Genomic DNA, 13,140 nt, shown 5'->3' with positions numbered 1-13,140 from the left:
GTTGTCTCAGTGTGCTCAGTGGGTTTTCTGCATGTATTTTCACACATCAACACTGCCTAAGCTATTTAGCCATTTCACTTCACAATGTCTTCCACAGACTAGGCCCTAAATACTACATAGGTGAAGACACACATGTGGGTATTTTTTTAATTGGAAAACTGTTGGAATGCACAATAGTCAAACATTTGTTATTATTAACTGAATTTCTCTGTATTTTTGTCTTCTAAATGTAAGCCAGTATGTAATAAAGAATATATTGTACAAAGTGCCCTCTAAACCCCATGATAGCATGGGTAAACCCAAATTCTGAATTCTATAAATAACCACTATTTCTAAACTCAGCATCATGGTCACATTTAAAAAATGCATGTTTCCTGCATCCCCATTTTTTATTTATTAGAAGTTACCATATGAAGTGCTGCATGGTCCGTGCACAATGAAATATCATTGAAAAACAGCAGTCTAGTTTTTGACTATGGGTATCATGTGTTTTTGTACAACCAACAAACATTATATATCTATTTGATCAGAAGTGTCAGACACTTAAATGTATATTACATTTGTAAATCGGCCATTGAGGCAACGATTTACAGTTGAACATGTTGTCACCTAAAGCTATATTTTCCTACTTATTTTCATTAAACAAAAGATCCTTTGCTGAGTTGAGAAGTTTGTCAAATTTTCAGAAATATATAGCTGTCTAGGCTTACCAATGTGTTTCACATCAGTTTCCATCACAAACTATAAGTTCTAAAAAACCACAAAAATTTGAAAACTCAACTTCCACTTAGTAAAAGATAAAAACTGTGGTAACATTTTGTTTACAAATATGCTTGTTCCTTAGAGCTGAGAATATGGTGATGCCGATTTTAGTAAAAAATCTCAAACTTAAACATTTTGCTATATTTGGACTATTTGCTCAGCTCTGTCAAAGGGTGTCAAAAAACCCTGAATATCTTTAGAATCCCCAACACATGAGCGAGCAAGTACATAAATTGGATCTGGATACCTTTAGTGGAGAAAAAAAGCTAGGAGGGCTTATGAGAGAAGTGCACAAATATCCCAAAAGAGGTCATTCAGGCCTGGGAAAAGCCTCAGCCTAATTATTGTTGTTGCAGTCTCTGGGTCTAAAGGTACCTCACAGTGACTCAAAAAGTTTGATCTTCGAAAGCCTTTGAGCTTCACCACTTAAGTAGCTCCATAAAGGGATCATCAATTCATCCTCAATACTCCAAAATGACCTTGATAGTTCTGCCAGAGTAAAGTGCCATGTCTTAAGGAAATAAATAATGCAGGACACATTGTCGTTAGGCCTGAGAATTTTTTTTTTTCTAAATGAAGTACTTTTTGTATTTGAATTCCATAGCAGTAGAATGCACCTCCAATACCACCTTTATGGAGTTTACTACAGCACACTATGGATTACATACCTTCAAAGACAACATAAGCGGTGGGGGAATGAGTGAGCTGCCTTGAGCCATTCTAGTGCCAGCCAGCCACTGATAAAAATGGCTGTAAGCTGGAAACTATCTGACTGTGCAAAGGGGCAACAACAGGTTTCACTATAACACAAAATTGTTGTCGCCAATGTGACTGACTGTCTTTCAACCAATCAGACCTTGCACTCCTTGTGTTCATGCAAGTATAGTTAGCTGCAGGAAAGCCACTTGAAATGCCCAAAGCACCCCTCATCCTCCTGGGGTCCAGGAAAATGAAGGTTGTCCAACATGGTGGAACTTTAGGTAATGAGAGGCAGCAAGAATCCCCGAGAGGCTTGTGCTTCTCAGCATAATTTTACCACAAGCTGCTTGCCATTTTCACTCGTTTCAGAATTAGATCACAGAGATGATAGATCGACCCACGATCCATTATTTCAAAAAGAGCTTCCACCTGATCCTATTTATCCGTAGCACATTCAAACATTATTTTAACACGGCAGGATATCTTAGTGATATGACAAATCTATTTCTTTAGCCCAGATCGAACACTTTCTTTGTGAAACATAGACAACAATTTAGAGGGTCACAACATATTACATTATTATATTCATTAAAATGTAATCATTTCACTTTCAAAACCCCCAAACCCACAAGTTACTTAGCAGAAGTTCTGATCAGCAAGACTCACAGGGCACCATTGTTCAGACATAATCCCCATTACTTGTCTTATTCAAAAGAAAAGTACTTTAAACTCACAGCAAAATGATACACCAAACCCATTATTGGGGCATCAGGTACAGGATTCTTCAAAACCACAGCTTCAGTGCTCTTGCCAAGTTCTACAGTTCGCACACCAACTACAAGGTTAAGTAGCAATGAAAATATGCTAAGCAGGAATTATGCCAGAAAGCAAACTCACAACTAGGCTACGGATACGTGTAAGTCATTTTGAATCACATCTTAAGCATAGTCCCTCTAACATGCAGGATAATCTTTCTGAGTCCAAGACACATTCTCTCAGTCTGTTGTTTTAGGCCTTGTTTGACATGTTGTGTGGATGCTGTTCAGCAAAGGGGAAGGTGTTGTGCCCTTCACAGTAGCGCAGCCAGTGCCTTAGCCAACAGGAATGGAACTGTGAGTCATTGTCCCACCTCTTGACTCTTGCCAATGGGTGAAGGAAAGCATGACAGGCCTTGGAGTGCTGTATGTCTTGGTGCTTGTGCCCTCCCATGGATGGTGGTTCCCTCAAGGTGCTGTTTTTAAGCCGCATAGGACTCACAGCACTTAGGGAGTAATAGCAGGACAGGTTCATTTGTTCATGTTGCTTTGATGGTGGATGGCATCGTGTCACCTGGGGGCTCTCAATATTTCAAGAAGCTTGCCCCTTAAACCACTCAGAATGGACAGGTGACCCTTCATAGCTAGGGGTCAGTGCCAGTTGCACTCCCATTGGCACGTCTGCTCTTCTGGGTGCTCCACACCCTTAGAAATGGCTGGTCTCCTCCTTGACAGTTTTGCCTCCTTCCGTGTCAGGCACACACATTCCCTCTTTGAGCAGTCAGGCAGGCTTGCAGGCAAGGCGCAGACCCGTAGCTCTCCAACCAGCTGTGCAGACTTCAGTTGATGTTCCCTCACCTCTAGGAGACTGGCTGTTAGACAGACCCCCAACTCTGGATAACAGTAGCTCAGTGGAACATTACCTTGCTTTGTTTTGAAGAATTTGGAACTAGAGCACAGTGCAAAGGTTTTTTAAAAAACATTTTTTGATGGTTTTCTTAATAGAACATGTTTAGCCACTGACAAAGTTCCAGGAACCAGTTTGAGGTGGTTCCATATCAAAATCACTCTCTGGTTGCAGTGCAGTCACAGTATTTTTTCCAGGGTTATGGATCTCATATACAAGGAGTGCTGAAGCTATCAAAAACATGTATCTAATAGAGTGTGTTGACTCTGCAACTGGTTATTGTCAGTGCTCCTGAAGTAGAACTCAGTGAAAGACAAAAGAGGCAGGCCCTGCCATCAACCAATGCCAGTTGTCACGGAGGCTAATCAGCAATCACTTTCTAAAAGGGATTTTTGTAGATTTCCTAAGGGTAGCCATTTTTATATCCTCCCACACATCATTGTCTGGAGCTTTTCACACACACACACACCCAACATGGACAACTGAGGTCAGCACAAGCGTCTGGATGTCTCATATGAGAGGAAATCTACATAAGTGGGGATAGAAAGCAAAAAAGTAAATCCGAGTCACAGAAAAAAGGTCTGATCAGTACTATGAACCAGTATGCTGCCACCGTCACTTTATGTGTACAACCAAGGACATCACAAAAGACCCAATGTCAAGAACTATGGCACATCTTGGGTGCCCCTACAGGTCATAGAACAGGTTCGCTACATCAGTACCATGATGGACTTAGGCCCTAGAGCATATAAAAATTCTGCATGTTAGTTAGGGCCCGAGAAAATTTAGTATACCAGTATTACACCCCGTTGGGTCACAAAAAACGGGAATACACACCTGTTTAGCATGTAGGGATATTTCCACACCTAGAGATACCCCTCCCAAATCACACTCCCTGGACCTTAACCTACATATGAGAAGTCCAATCATCAGATTCAATCAATCAGGGGTTTATAAAACGCGCTACTCTCCTGTGAGGGTCTCAAGGCGCTGGGGGGAGGGGGCTGTTCCAGATCAGTTGAAGAGCCAGGTCTAGAGGTCCTTCCTGGATATGTGCAGGGTCGGGGAGCATCTGATGTTCACAGGGAGCTCATTTCAGGTTTTGGCTGCGATGTAGGAGAAAGCTCTCCCATCAGTTCTGCTTCTGCGGATGCGAGGGACTTCTGCCAGGGCAAGGTCGGTGGAGCGGACGTTCCTCTTGGGTACGTGGAAGGAAAATCTCTCAATTAGTTATTTGGATCCAATATAGTGGAGGGATTTGCATGCGTGAGTGAGGATTTTGAAGGTGACCCTCTTCTCGATGGGGAGCCTATGGAGGCCACATAGGAGTTGGGTCATGTGCTCATGTTGCGGTGTCCCAAGGATGAGTCTGGCTGCGGCATTCTGGATGGTTTGGAGTTTGTTTAGAAGAGTTTTGTTGATTCCTGCATAGAGGGTGTTGGCGTAGTCCTGAGGTTCTGAGCATGGTCTGTGGGGGTGTGTTGGCTTCCTAGGGTGGAGTGCCACCAGATGTTGTCCCAGGCAGTGGTGCTGAGGCCGAGGATGAGGACTTCGGTCTTCTCTGAGTTTAGCTTCAGGCAGTTGTCCTTCATCCAGGCTGCCAAGTTCTTCATTCCTTCCTAGAAACAGAGTATGGTGTCTTCGGGATTCTTCGTGAGCGAGAGGATGAGCTGGGTGTCGTCGGCGTAATATACGATGCTGAGTTCATGCTGTCTGACGATGGTGGCAAGGGTGGCCATGTAGATATTTCAAGAGTGTGGGGCTGAGTGATGATCCCTGGGGTACTCCAAAGTTGATTTCCGTGGGTTTGGAGAGAACGGGAGGGAGTCGGATCCTCTGGATCCAGTCAAGGGCCGCTCCTTGTATTCCTGCATAGTGCAGTCTGGCTGCGAGAGTGCGATGTGAAACATTGTCGAAGCCTGCGGAGAGGTCTAGAAGGATGAGGGCTGTGGTTTGTCCTTGGTCGAGTAGGATGCAGATGTCATCAGTGGTACGAGGAGGGCGGTCTCGGTGCTGTGGTTGCTGCGGAATCTAGACAGGGAGGCATCCAGAATGGAGTTCTCTTCTATGAACGTGGTCAGCTGGGCATTTACGAGTCCTTGGCCGCAAAAGGGAGGAGAGAGATGGGCCGGTAGTTTTTCAGGTCCGTTGGGTCGGCCGATGGTTTCTCGAGGATATGTTTAACTTCTGCCCGTTTCCAGTTGTCTGGGCAGATGCCTGATCTGAGGGAGGCGTTGATGGTGTGTCCTAGTTCAGGTTCGATGACTGTGGCATCCCTGTGGAAGATGTGTGGTGGGCAGGGGTCCGTTGGGGCTCCTGATTGGGTTTCCTTCATGGTCGTGGTGATGAGTTTGATGGTAGCAGGATCCCAGGACGTGATGGTCTGTTTATCGGCGGCGGTGGGTAGGGATTGGTGGTAATCCAGCTTTGTGTTCCACACTAAAATATAACCTTGTAATAAAAATGGTCCACGTCAGTATTTTAGGATTCTCGTCCATTGTTGCCAATAAATATTTGAGTGGTGTGTTCTTGTAACTGGACATAATCTCTCTGGGATCCACCATTTTGCAGAGCATTACTTGTAATGGCTGGCCTGTACTGTTCCTCAAGAATCAATCTGCAATTTGGAATGCCACTGGATTCTATCTACACTGGTCATTGAGTTGATCATAGTCAGATGCTTTTATCACAGTAGCATTGCATAATGCTGCCTTAAGGGTTCTCATCTTTTTTCCTACAGTTTACAGTACATATCTCTTTCATAGGAGCAAGAGGAGCTTTAAGACTGTAAACCTTTTTACCTTCCTATATCAAGTCAAGTCATAAGCTTTTATTCGATTTGAAAATACAAATCACACAAGCATAGACATATAAACAGTTCATTACATACACAATTAATCTAAAAACGTAGTGGCTCAAATGATCTCAGAGATAATTCGTAAAGGAAGGAAACATATACAAGTCATACACTGGGCTACAATTCATGATTAAAAATATGATAAAGAATAAAAAGATAAAAGCTAAAAAGAGTCATGCATGTACAGACAGGAATAAAAATGATTATCACACAAAATACTATTCCTGGCAGCTGTACATTTGAGCATTGTTTCAATAGGGCTAAGGCAAAATACAGTACAAAAAGGAAAGGTAATGGGACCATACATTTACAGACAATGGGCATAATGCGAAATTAAATACAATATGCTGTTAAAAAGGAAAATATGTACAAACAGGAGTGTATATAATTATGGCAGCACTATTCACTTCCTGGCAGCTGTACATTTCAGAATAAAAGTGGCAACAAAAAAACAAATATCCACATTCTCTAGGGAAGATAATAACTCTAGAGCACTCTTAAAGGATCGAATATTGTATTTTATAAAGATAGGTTTTAGATACCTTATTCTTAAAAAGTGATAGAATTTACAGAAGAGTAAAAAATGACAGCAGCTTTGGCGTGAGGTGTTGTCGCATGGGCAGAGAGTCTCAGATCTTAATTTCTGTACTGGGAAGGCGACAAGGTGATGTGCAATACCCAACCTAACTCGAGTTAGTACAAACTGATAAGAGGGTCGAGAGACATTCCAAAGGTAGGCTTGAAACCCCGGAGTTAAATTTAGTTCTTTATAAAACTTCACGGTGGCTAACTTGCCATACACCTTATCTCGCCCTTTCTTTTTGAAGTTTAAAAATGTTTGTTTGATTTCTTTTTTGGGGATTGCAACCGCCAGTTCGGGGTCCAGGAGAACATCAATTTCGAATAGGGTTTTATACCAGTAGTGAATGTATTTCAGCCACTTAATGCGAAGTGAGTAATCCAGGCCTATAATGTCAAGAATAATTTCTTGAGTGAATCGAGTTTCTGTCTTAGCCCAAATAGAACGCCACAATAAGAGTGGCCGAACGGCTGCTAAGTCAGAAATGAACTCGATCCCCACCTCATCATGGATTAGTTGGACAGAGGCGGAGGGGGGAGGCATAACAGTCTTTTTAGAAACTTATTTTCATCCTTTTGGAGTGATGGTCCCTCAGTATGACCCCACACACCCGCCCCGTACAATGCAGAGGAAACACAACGTATGTTATATATGTTAATCATATCTAAAATGCTTCTCGATCCGAGCTTGGATGCAAAGCGGAAGATACTACTAGTGGTTCGCAACATTTTCATCCTGATATTATCAAACTCGGGTATCCATGACCCGTCATTGGCGTAGGTAATTCCCAGATAGCAAAATGATTTTACCTGTGTCATCTTGTCGCTATCTAAGAAAAAGATGGACTTCAGTTTGTTAGTGAACTGCCCACACTGCATTACATACGTCTTAGATTTATTCACGCGGAGCCTTCTGTTTTGGATAAACAGCATAAATCTGCCAATTAATCGCTGTAAACCAATCGGGGTACGAGATAAAAGAACAGCGTTGTCCGCATATAGTAATATTGGGACGGGTTTTCCTCCGATCAGGGGGGCATCTGCTGGGGTATCAACCAAGATGCGATCAATATAATTAATAAAAAGGGAAAATAAAAGAGGGGCCAACACGCATCCCTGGCGAATGCCCCGTGAGACTTTAAGAAACGGCGTACATTCGCCTAAGGTCCCATAATGAACTTTACAGGAAAGTCTCTCGTAGAGCCTGGCCAAAAAGTGAACTATTTCCTTTGGTGCCCCTGACTCAAGTAAAACCTTCCAAAGAATGGCATGATCAACTAAATCAAACGCGCTGCTCAGGTCAGCAAAACATAAAAAAAGATTGCCCTTTTTTGCTACAGTATATTTCTTTAAAATAAGGTCCAAATTAACACATTGCTCCAGGGTGCCCATACCTTTCCTGAAGCCATATTGCACTTTTGTTAAAATATTCATATCTGTGGCCCAAGTTTCTAATCTTTTGAGCAGAATTCTGCTCATGACCTTTACTGAGGCGTCCAACAAAGAGATCGGACGGTAATTTGATGCCTCAGATTTGCTCCCTTTTTTAAACAGGGGGATAATAACTGATTGACCCCAGGAGGGAGGGATATTACCTTCTACTGCACAGTTAAAAGTCCTCACCAGGATAGGAACCCACAAGTTAGGTTCAGCTTTTAGTAGATCAATGGGGACCCCATCGGGGCCCGGGGCCTTCCCCCCCCTTGCTATTAGAAAGCCCTTCGTGTCCCTCTTCCAGGGTTATTTCCAAGGGTAAGGGTATCCAGGAGGAGGGCTCAGTAACTGGTGAAGTTAGGGGTATCCCTTCAGGGTTAAAAATATTAGTAAAGTGGGTAATCCACTCCTCACAAGCAACATAAGAAGTTATTTCCGGGATTCCATCAGTGTTCAGAAAGGGACTATTAATTGTTTCCCAGTAAAGTTTGCAGTTTTTAGTCTCTGCTGCTTCCTTCAACTTGTCCCATGCTTCACTTTGTAAACCCTTTTTTCTGTTAGAAATTGCCAACTTATAATTAACCCTTAATTGTTTTATTCTATTGCTGTCTCAGGGTTTAATGCCTAGGGCTTTCTTCAATTCCCGTAGAGCTACTGTACAGGATTTGTCAAACCAGCCTAATTTTACAACTCTTTTAGATGAAGGTTTCCTAGTAAAAATAGCATTGATGATAGTATTAAGCCTGATAAATTGTGATAACAGGAAATCAAGATCAATGACATTTTTTAGGCAATAACTGATTTCGGCTTTGCAACTGTCTATAACCTCCCTTTGTTTAGCCATGGAGTTGGTTCCTGTCCATTTAATCCTCGTACCATTTGGTCTAATCGGGGCTATGTCAGTGGAACAGGTTTCTCCAGTCACTATATTTGCACCCCGTCCCGGTAGGGTAAGGCAAACGCTATTATGATCACTTAGATTTTCCTCTCTAATACATAGATTTAGGAAGTCCCCATTGCTGGAATACAAGATATGATCAATAAAAGTCCCAGCATCCCTCCCTGTGAAGGTGGGGCAAATAACATTCAAACTGTTTTTATTACAATTTAACAGATTTAAATCTAGTTTAATTAACAGTTTATTTAGAGTGGTGCCATAATGGCAATGTGGGAAATGAAGAAAATTCTCACTTTCATCCCCACCCCCCCTGGGATTAACCGTCTCTGTACCAAAACCACATGGATTCCCTTTTGATAAATGGCAAGGCTGTAAATTAAAATCCCCTACCCATAGGATATCGGCCCTTCTATTTGAAATGCCCAAAACCTTTACAATTTCCTTTTCCAAAGGGAATAAAATATTCCCTCTGGTTACATCAAAGATGTTATTATAAAAGTTGACAAGAACCAAATCGTGTTCCTTACCACATTCGACCCTTACTACCTGACTGTGAGTACCCACATTTGTGCTGCTTTTGACTTTGTAATTACACAACTTGTTGGACAATAGTATCAGAAGGCCCCCCTTAGCCCTCCCTGAACTGGATTTGGTGGCATCATTTAATTACTATGTTCATATGATTTATATATAAGTGTCTTTATTGCCTGATTGCACAGTGCATTGTGCACTTTGAATTGCTGGACCAGGTGTTTGTTTACCCACTCCAGGCTTGAGAAAATTTCAATTTTCTAATATGCAGATTTGTTCAGCTGCTGACGCATGTCTTTTTCAAAGTACAGTGAAGTATATATTTCAGGATTTCTGCAGAGTTTAAATATTTAGGTTGATTTTTTGGGCTTTTTGATTGAATTTAATTGAATTGAGTAGGAACGTTTAATATGTGCATTTCTTACTAAAGCACAAAATGAGCTGTAAAAAATCAACCCACTCAGACTTCCTTTTTTTTAATTTATTTATTTTTTTCTTATTTTTTCTTTTTATTTTTTTAAATATTTTTATTGTTTTTTCACAAAAGTGGGATCTTGACAAAGAAACAAAAGAAAGATAATTCACGACCCCCACCCTCCGCCCACCTTTCACAGCCATTAAAAGCCAGTGGCACAGGTACAAAAAAGCATAAACAGAAGACAGAGATAGAAAATATAGTGACAAAAGAATATACCTAAAAAAGGTATTGTAGGTTTCTAGTGACCCTACTATGTCTCTTGGTCCCCTTGCCCTTGTTGATCAATCCATTTGGAGAATGCCCCCCAAACTTCAAGCCCCGTCCTCCTTTTCCTTCGTCCTTTCTTGGCATATACAGATTTTTCTAAATGGTATGTAGCAACTAATATAGCCAACCATTGTGCGTAGGAGGGAGACTCAGAATCTAGCCATCCGGAGAAAACGCATATCCTCCACACTGCCATTGCAATAAAAATCAACCCTTCCTCCTTTACTCTTAAAGAGTCAGATTGTGTTCCTAAAAGAATGGTCGTAGGATTTAGGAGGATTGATTGATTTGTTATTTCACAAAGTAAGTTCTGTATTCTGAGTAGGGTGGAGTCAATAGTTGGACATGTTGCAAATATATGTATAGAGTCCGCCCCTACCTCAGAGCAGCGTGGGCATAATGTTCCTCTCCCAGATCCCCATTTGATGATTTTACTAAGTGTCATGTAAAGAAAAAATATAGTTTTAAAATTTTGTGCTTGTAGTTTGGCAGAAATTAGGATTTGTTGTGATAGCCGCAGGGAGTTTGAGGAGAATCAAGTTTGGTATGCCATTTGGTAGCAATAGATTCTAAATCATCTGGGGTTTCCTTATTTAGTATTTGATAAATATTTTCAATGCGAGCAGTGGTGATATTCCGGAGAGTATTTATGAGCTCGACCTCAGCAAATCCGTTGGCTCCTCCCACTTTCCTGGAAAGGTAGTCATAAATGGCCATGTATTTAAATAGGTCTTGACTTTTTAGTTTAAATCTAGTCTGTAAGGTCGAAAAGGATTCAATCCCCCTAGTTGTTATAAGATCCCCTAATTTTATTATCCCTGCTCTGTGCTATTCAGACAGGTAGGATGAACTAAACATAGCAGCTAAGTTGTTGGTATTGGTTATAGGGGAGTAAAAGTTATAACTACCAATGCCAAGGATTCTCCGGACTTGGCGAAAAACTTTATAAGAGTTCATTAGCGTCTGAAATTTAATGCGATTGTAATATCCATAGGCTGTTTCTCGGACTAAACAGCCCCAGTATTGTTCCCCTAGAAAGGACCGGAAGGGCGAGGGTAGAGACGGTTCAGCTCCAAAAGTGGGTTCTCTCAGTAGAACTGAACTATATTGAAGGACTGCCGCCCAATAGTATAGGGTGATGTTAGGAAAAGCCCATCCTCCTCTGTCTTTCGGTAACGTAAGATGTTTTAGTGCACGTCTGGGCTGAGCGTATGCCCAGATAAATTGGGTGAAGATTTGTTGGAATTTGAGTAAGTCTTTTTTACTGAACTCAAGGGGAATACAGCGAAAAAAATAAAGTAACTTGGGGAAATAAGTCATTTAATGGCGTTACACCTGCCGACCAGCGTTAGATGTAAATTATCAATTTGTTTTAATGCCTTCTTTGTCTGGACAGCAAGGGGAGCCGGATTAACTGCGACTATTTCCTCCAGTCTAGGTGAAACCAGTACGCCCAGGTATTTGGCCTTTGGTACCACTCTGGCGTCAGTCCAGGTGATTTTATTGTTTACTAGTATCTGCGTTTTGTTCTTATTTAGGGCATACCCAGATAATCTCCCGAATTTGTGGGCCTCGCTTTCTAGTGCCCGTGTGGAATTGGCAGGGTCTGGAGTAATAATGGCGAGATCGTCAGTGTAAGCCAAGATTTTACAGCTCTTTTGGAAATATATCACTGGAGAAATGTTATGATTTTTCTCTATTTGCTTGATAAGGGCATCTAAGTAGAGAGCGAACAGTAACGGGGAGCAGGGGCAGCCCTGCCTGGTGCCTCGTGAGATTTTAAAGGGCTCAGTCAGTTGTCCATTTATGGTGACACTAGCAGTTGGATTGTGATAGAGTGCCTGCGTCGCCTGCATGAACCTGCCCCCGAACCCCATACTGTCCATTACCCTCCAAAGGAATCGCCATGAGACCCGGTCAAAGGCCTTTTCGGCATCGAGTAATATAAGTGACATCGGGTCTCCGGCTACTTGGGCAGCATCAAACAGAGTAATAACTCTCCTGGCATGTTCGGTGGTCCCTTTCTTGGGTATAAAACCATGTTGCATTTTGAGACAAGGGGTTCCACTACTCGGGATATTCTGGAGGCTATTACCTTGGAAAATATTTTGGAATCGCAGTTGATAAGAGTTCTTGGTCTGTAAGAACTCATGTCTAGTGGAGATTTGTCCTTTTTTGGAAAAATGGAAATTCTAGCACTGGACCAGGAGGCTGGGGGGTAGACTCCACTGAAGATGGATGTAATTACCTCTGTGAATATGACCTTGATTTGGTTGGCAAAGATTTTAAAAAATTCAACGGGGATGCCGTCAGGGCCAGAAGCCTTCCCGTCAGGAAGGCTATTGAGGGCATCCAGGATTTCTTCCCATGTAGGGGTAAGGTCTAATAGTTCGCTATCTTCTAAGCTAAGCTGGCTTAGTTCGATCTCACTGAGATATTCAAGGATCTCTCTATCTAGAACATCGGCCATGAAGCAACTTTCTTCCTTATATAGCTTAGCATAGAACTCCTGGAACTCATGCCAAATGCAGCTAGGATCAATAACCTCTGTGCCTGAAGAAAGTCTGATTTTGTGGATTTCACTGGAGGTAGTTTGTTGTCTCCTCCTAACAGCTAAATGATGTCCAATGCTGTCGCTGCACTCATAAGTCTTCTCCCTTGCCGCTGCCCACTTTACCGCGATTTTTCCCGTAAACACCACCCCTATTTCTGCCCTGGCCAGAATTGCTTCTTGCTGGACTGGCTGGCAATCTAGCCCTGCATGGATTGCTTGGGTTAGCTTTATTTCTATTCTTCTTAATTTTTCTTGGAGATCTTTGACCTGATTTTTTTCCGCTCTATTTTTTTGGACAGAGAACCTAAGGGTCTCGCCTCTGATCCCTGCTTTTAAGGTGTCCCAGACTGTCATTTGGGAAGCGGAACCAATATTTATCTCCAGGAACTCCTGAATCCATCCTTGCATGTGGTTAATAT

The sequence above is a fragment of the Lissotriton vulgaris genome, chromosome 3_1 (assembly GCF_964263255.1).
Source record: "Lissotriton vulgaris chromosome 3_1, aLisVul1.2, whole genome shotgun sequence".
Lineage (NCBI taxonomy): Eukaryota > Metazoa > Chordata > Amphibia > Caudata > Salamandridae > Lissotriton > Lissotriton vulgaris.
The sequence above is the reverse complement of the archived record's forward strand: the minus strand, read 5'-3'. Positions refer to the sequence as shown.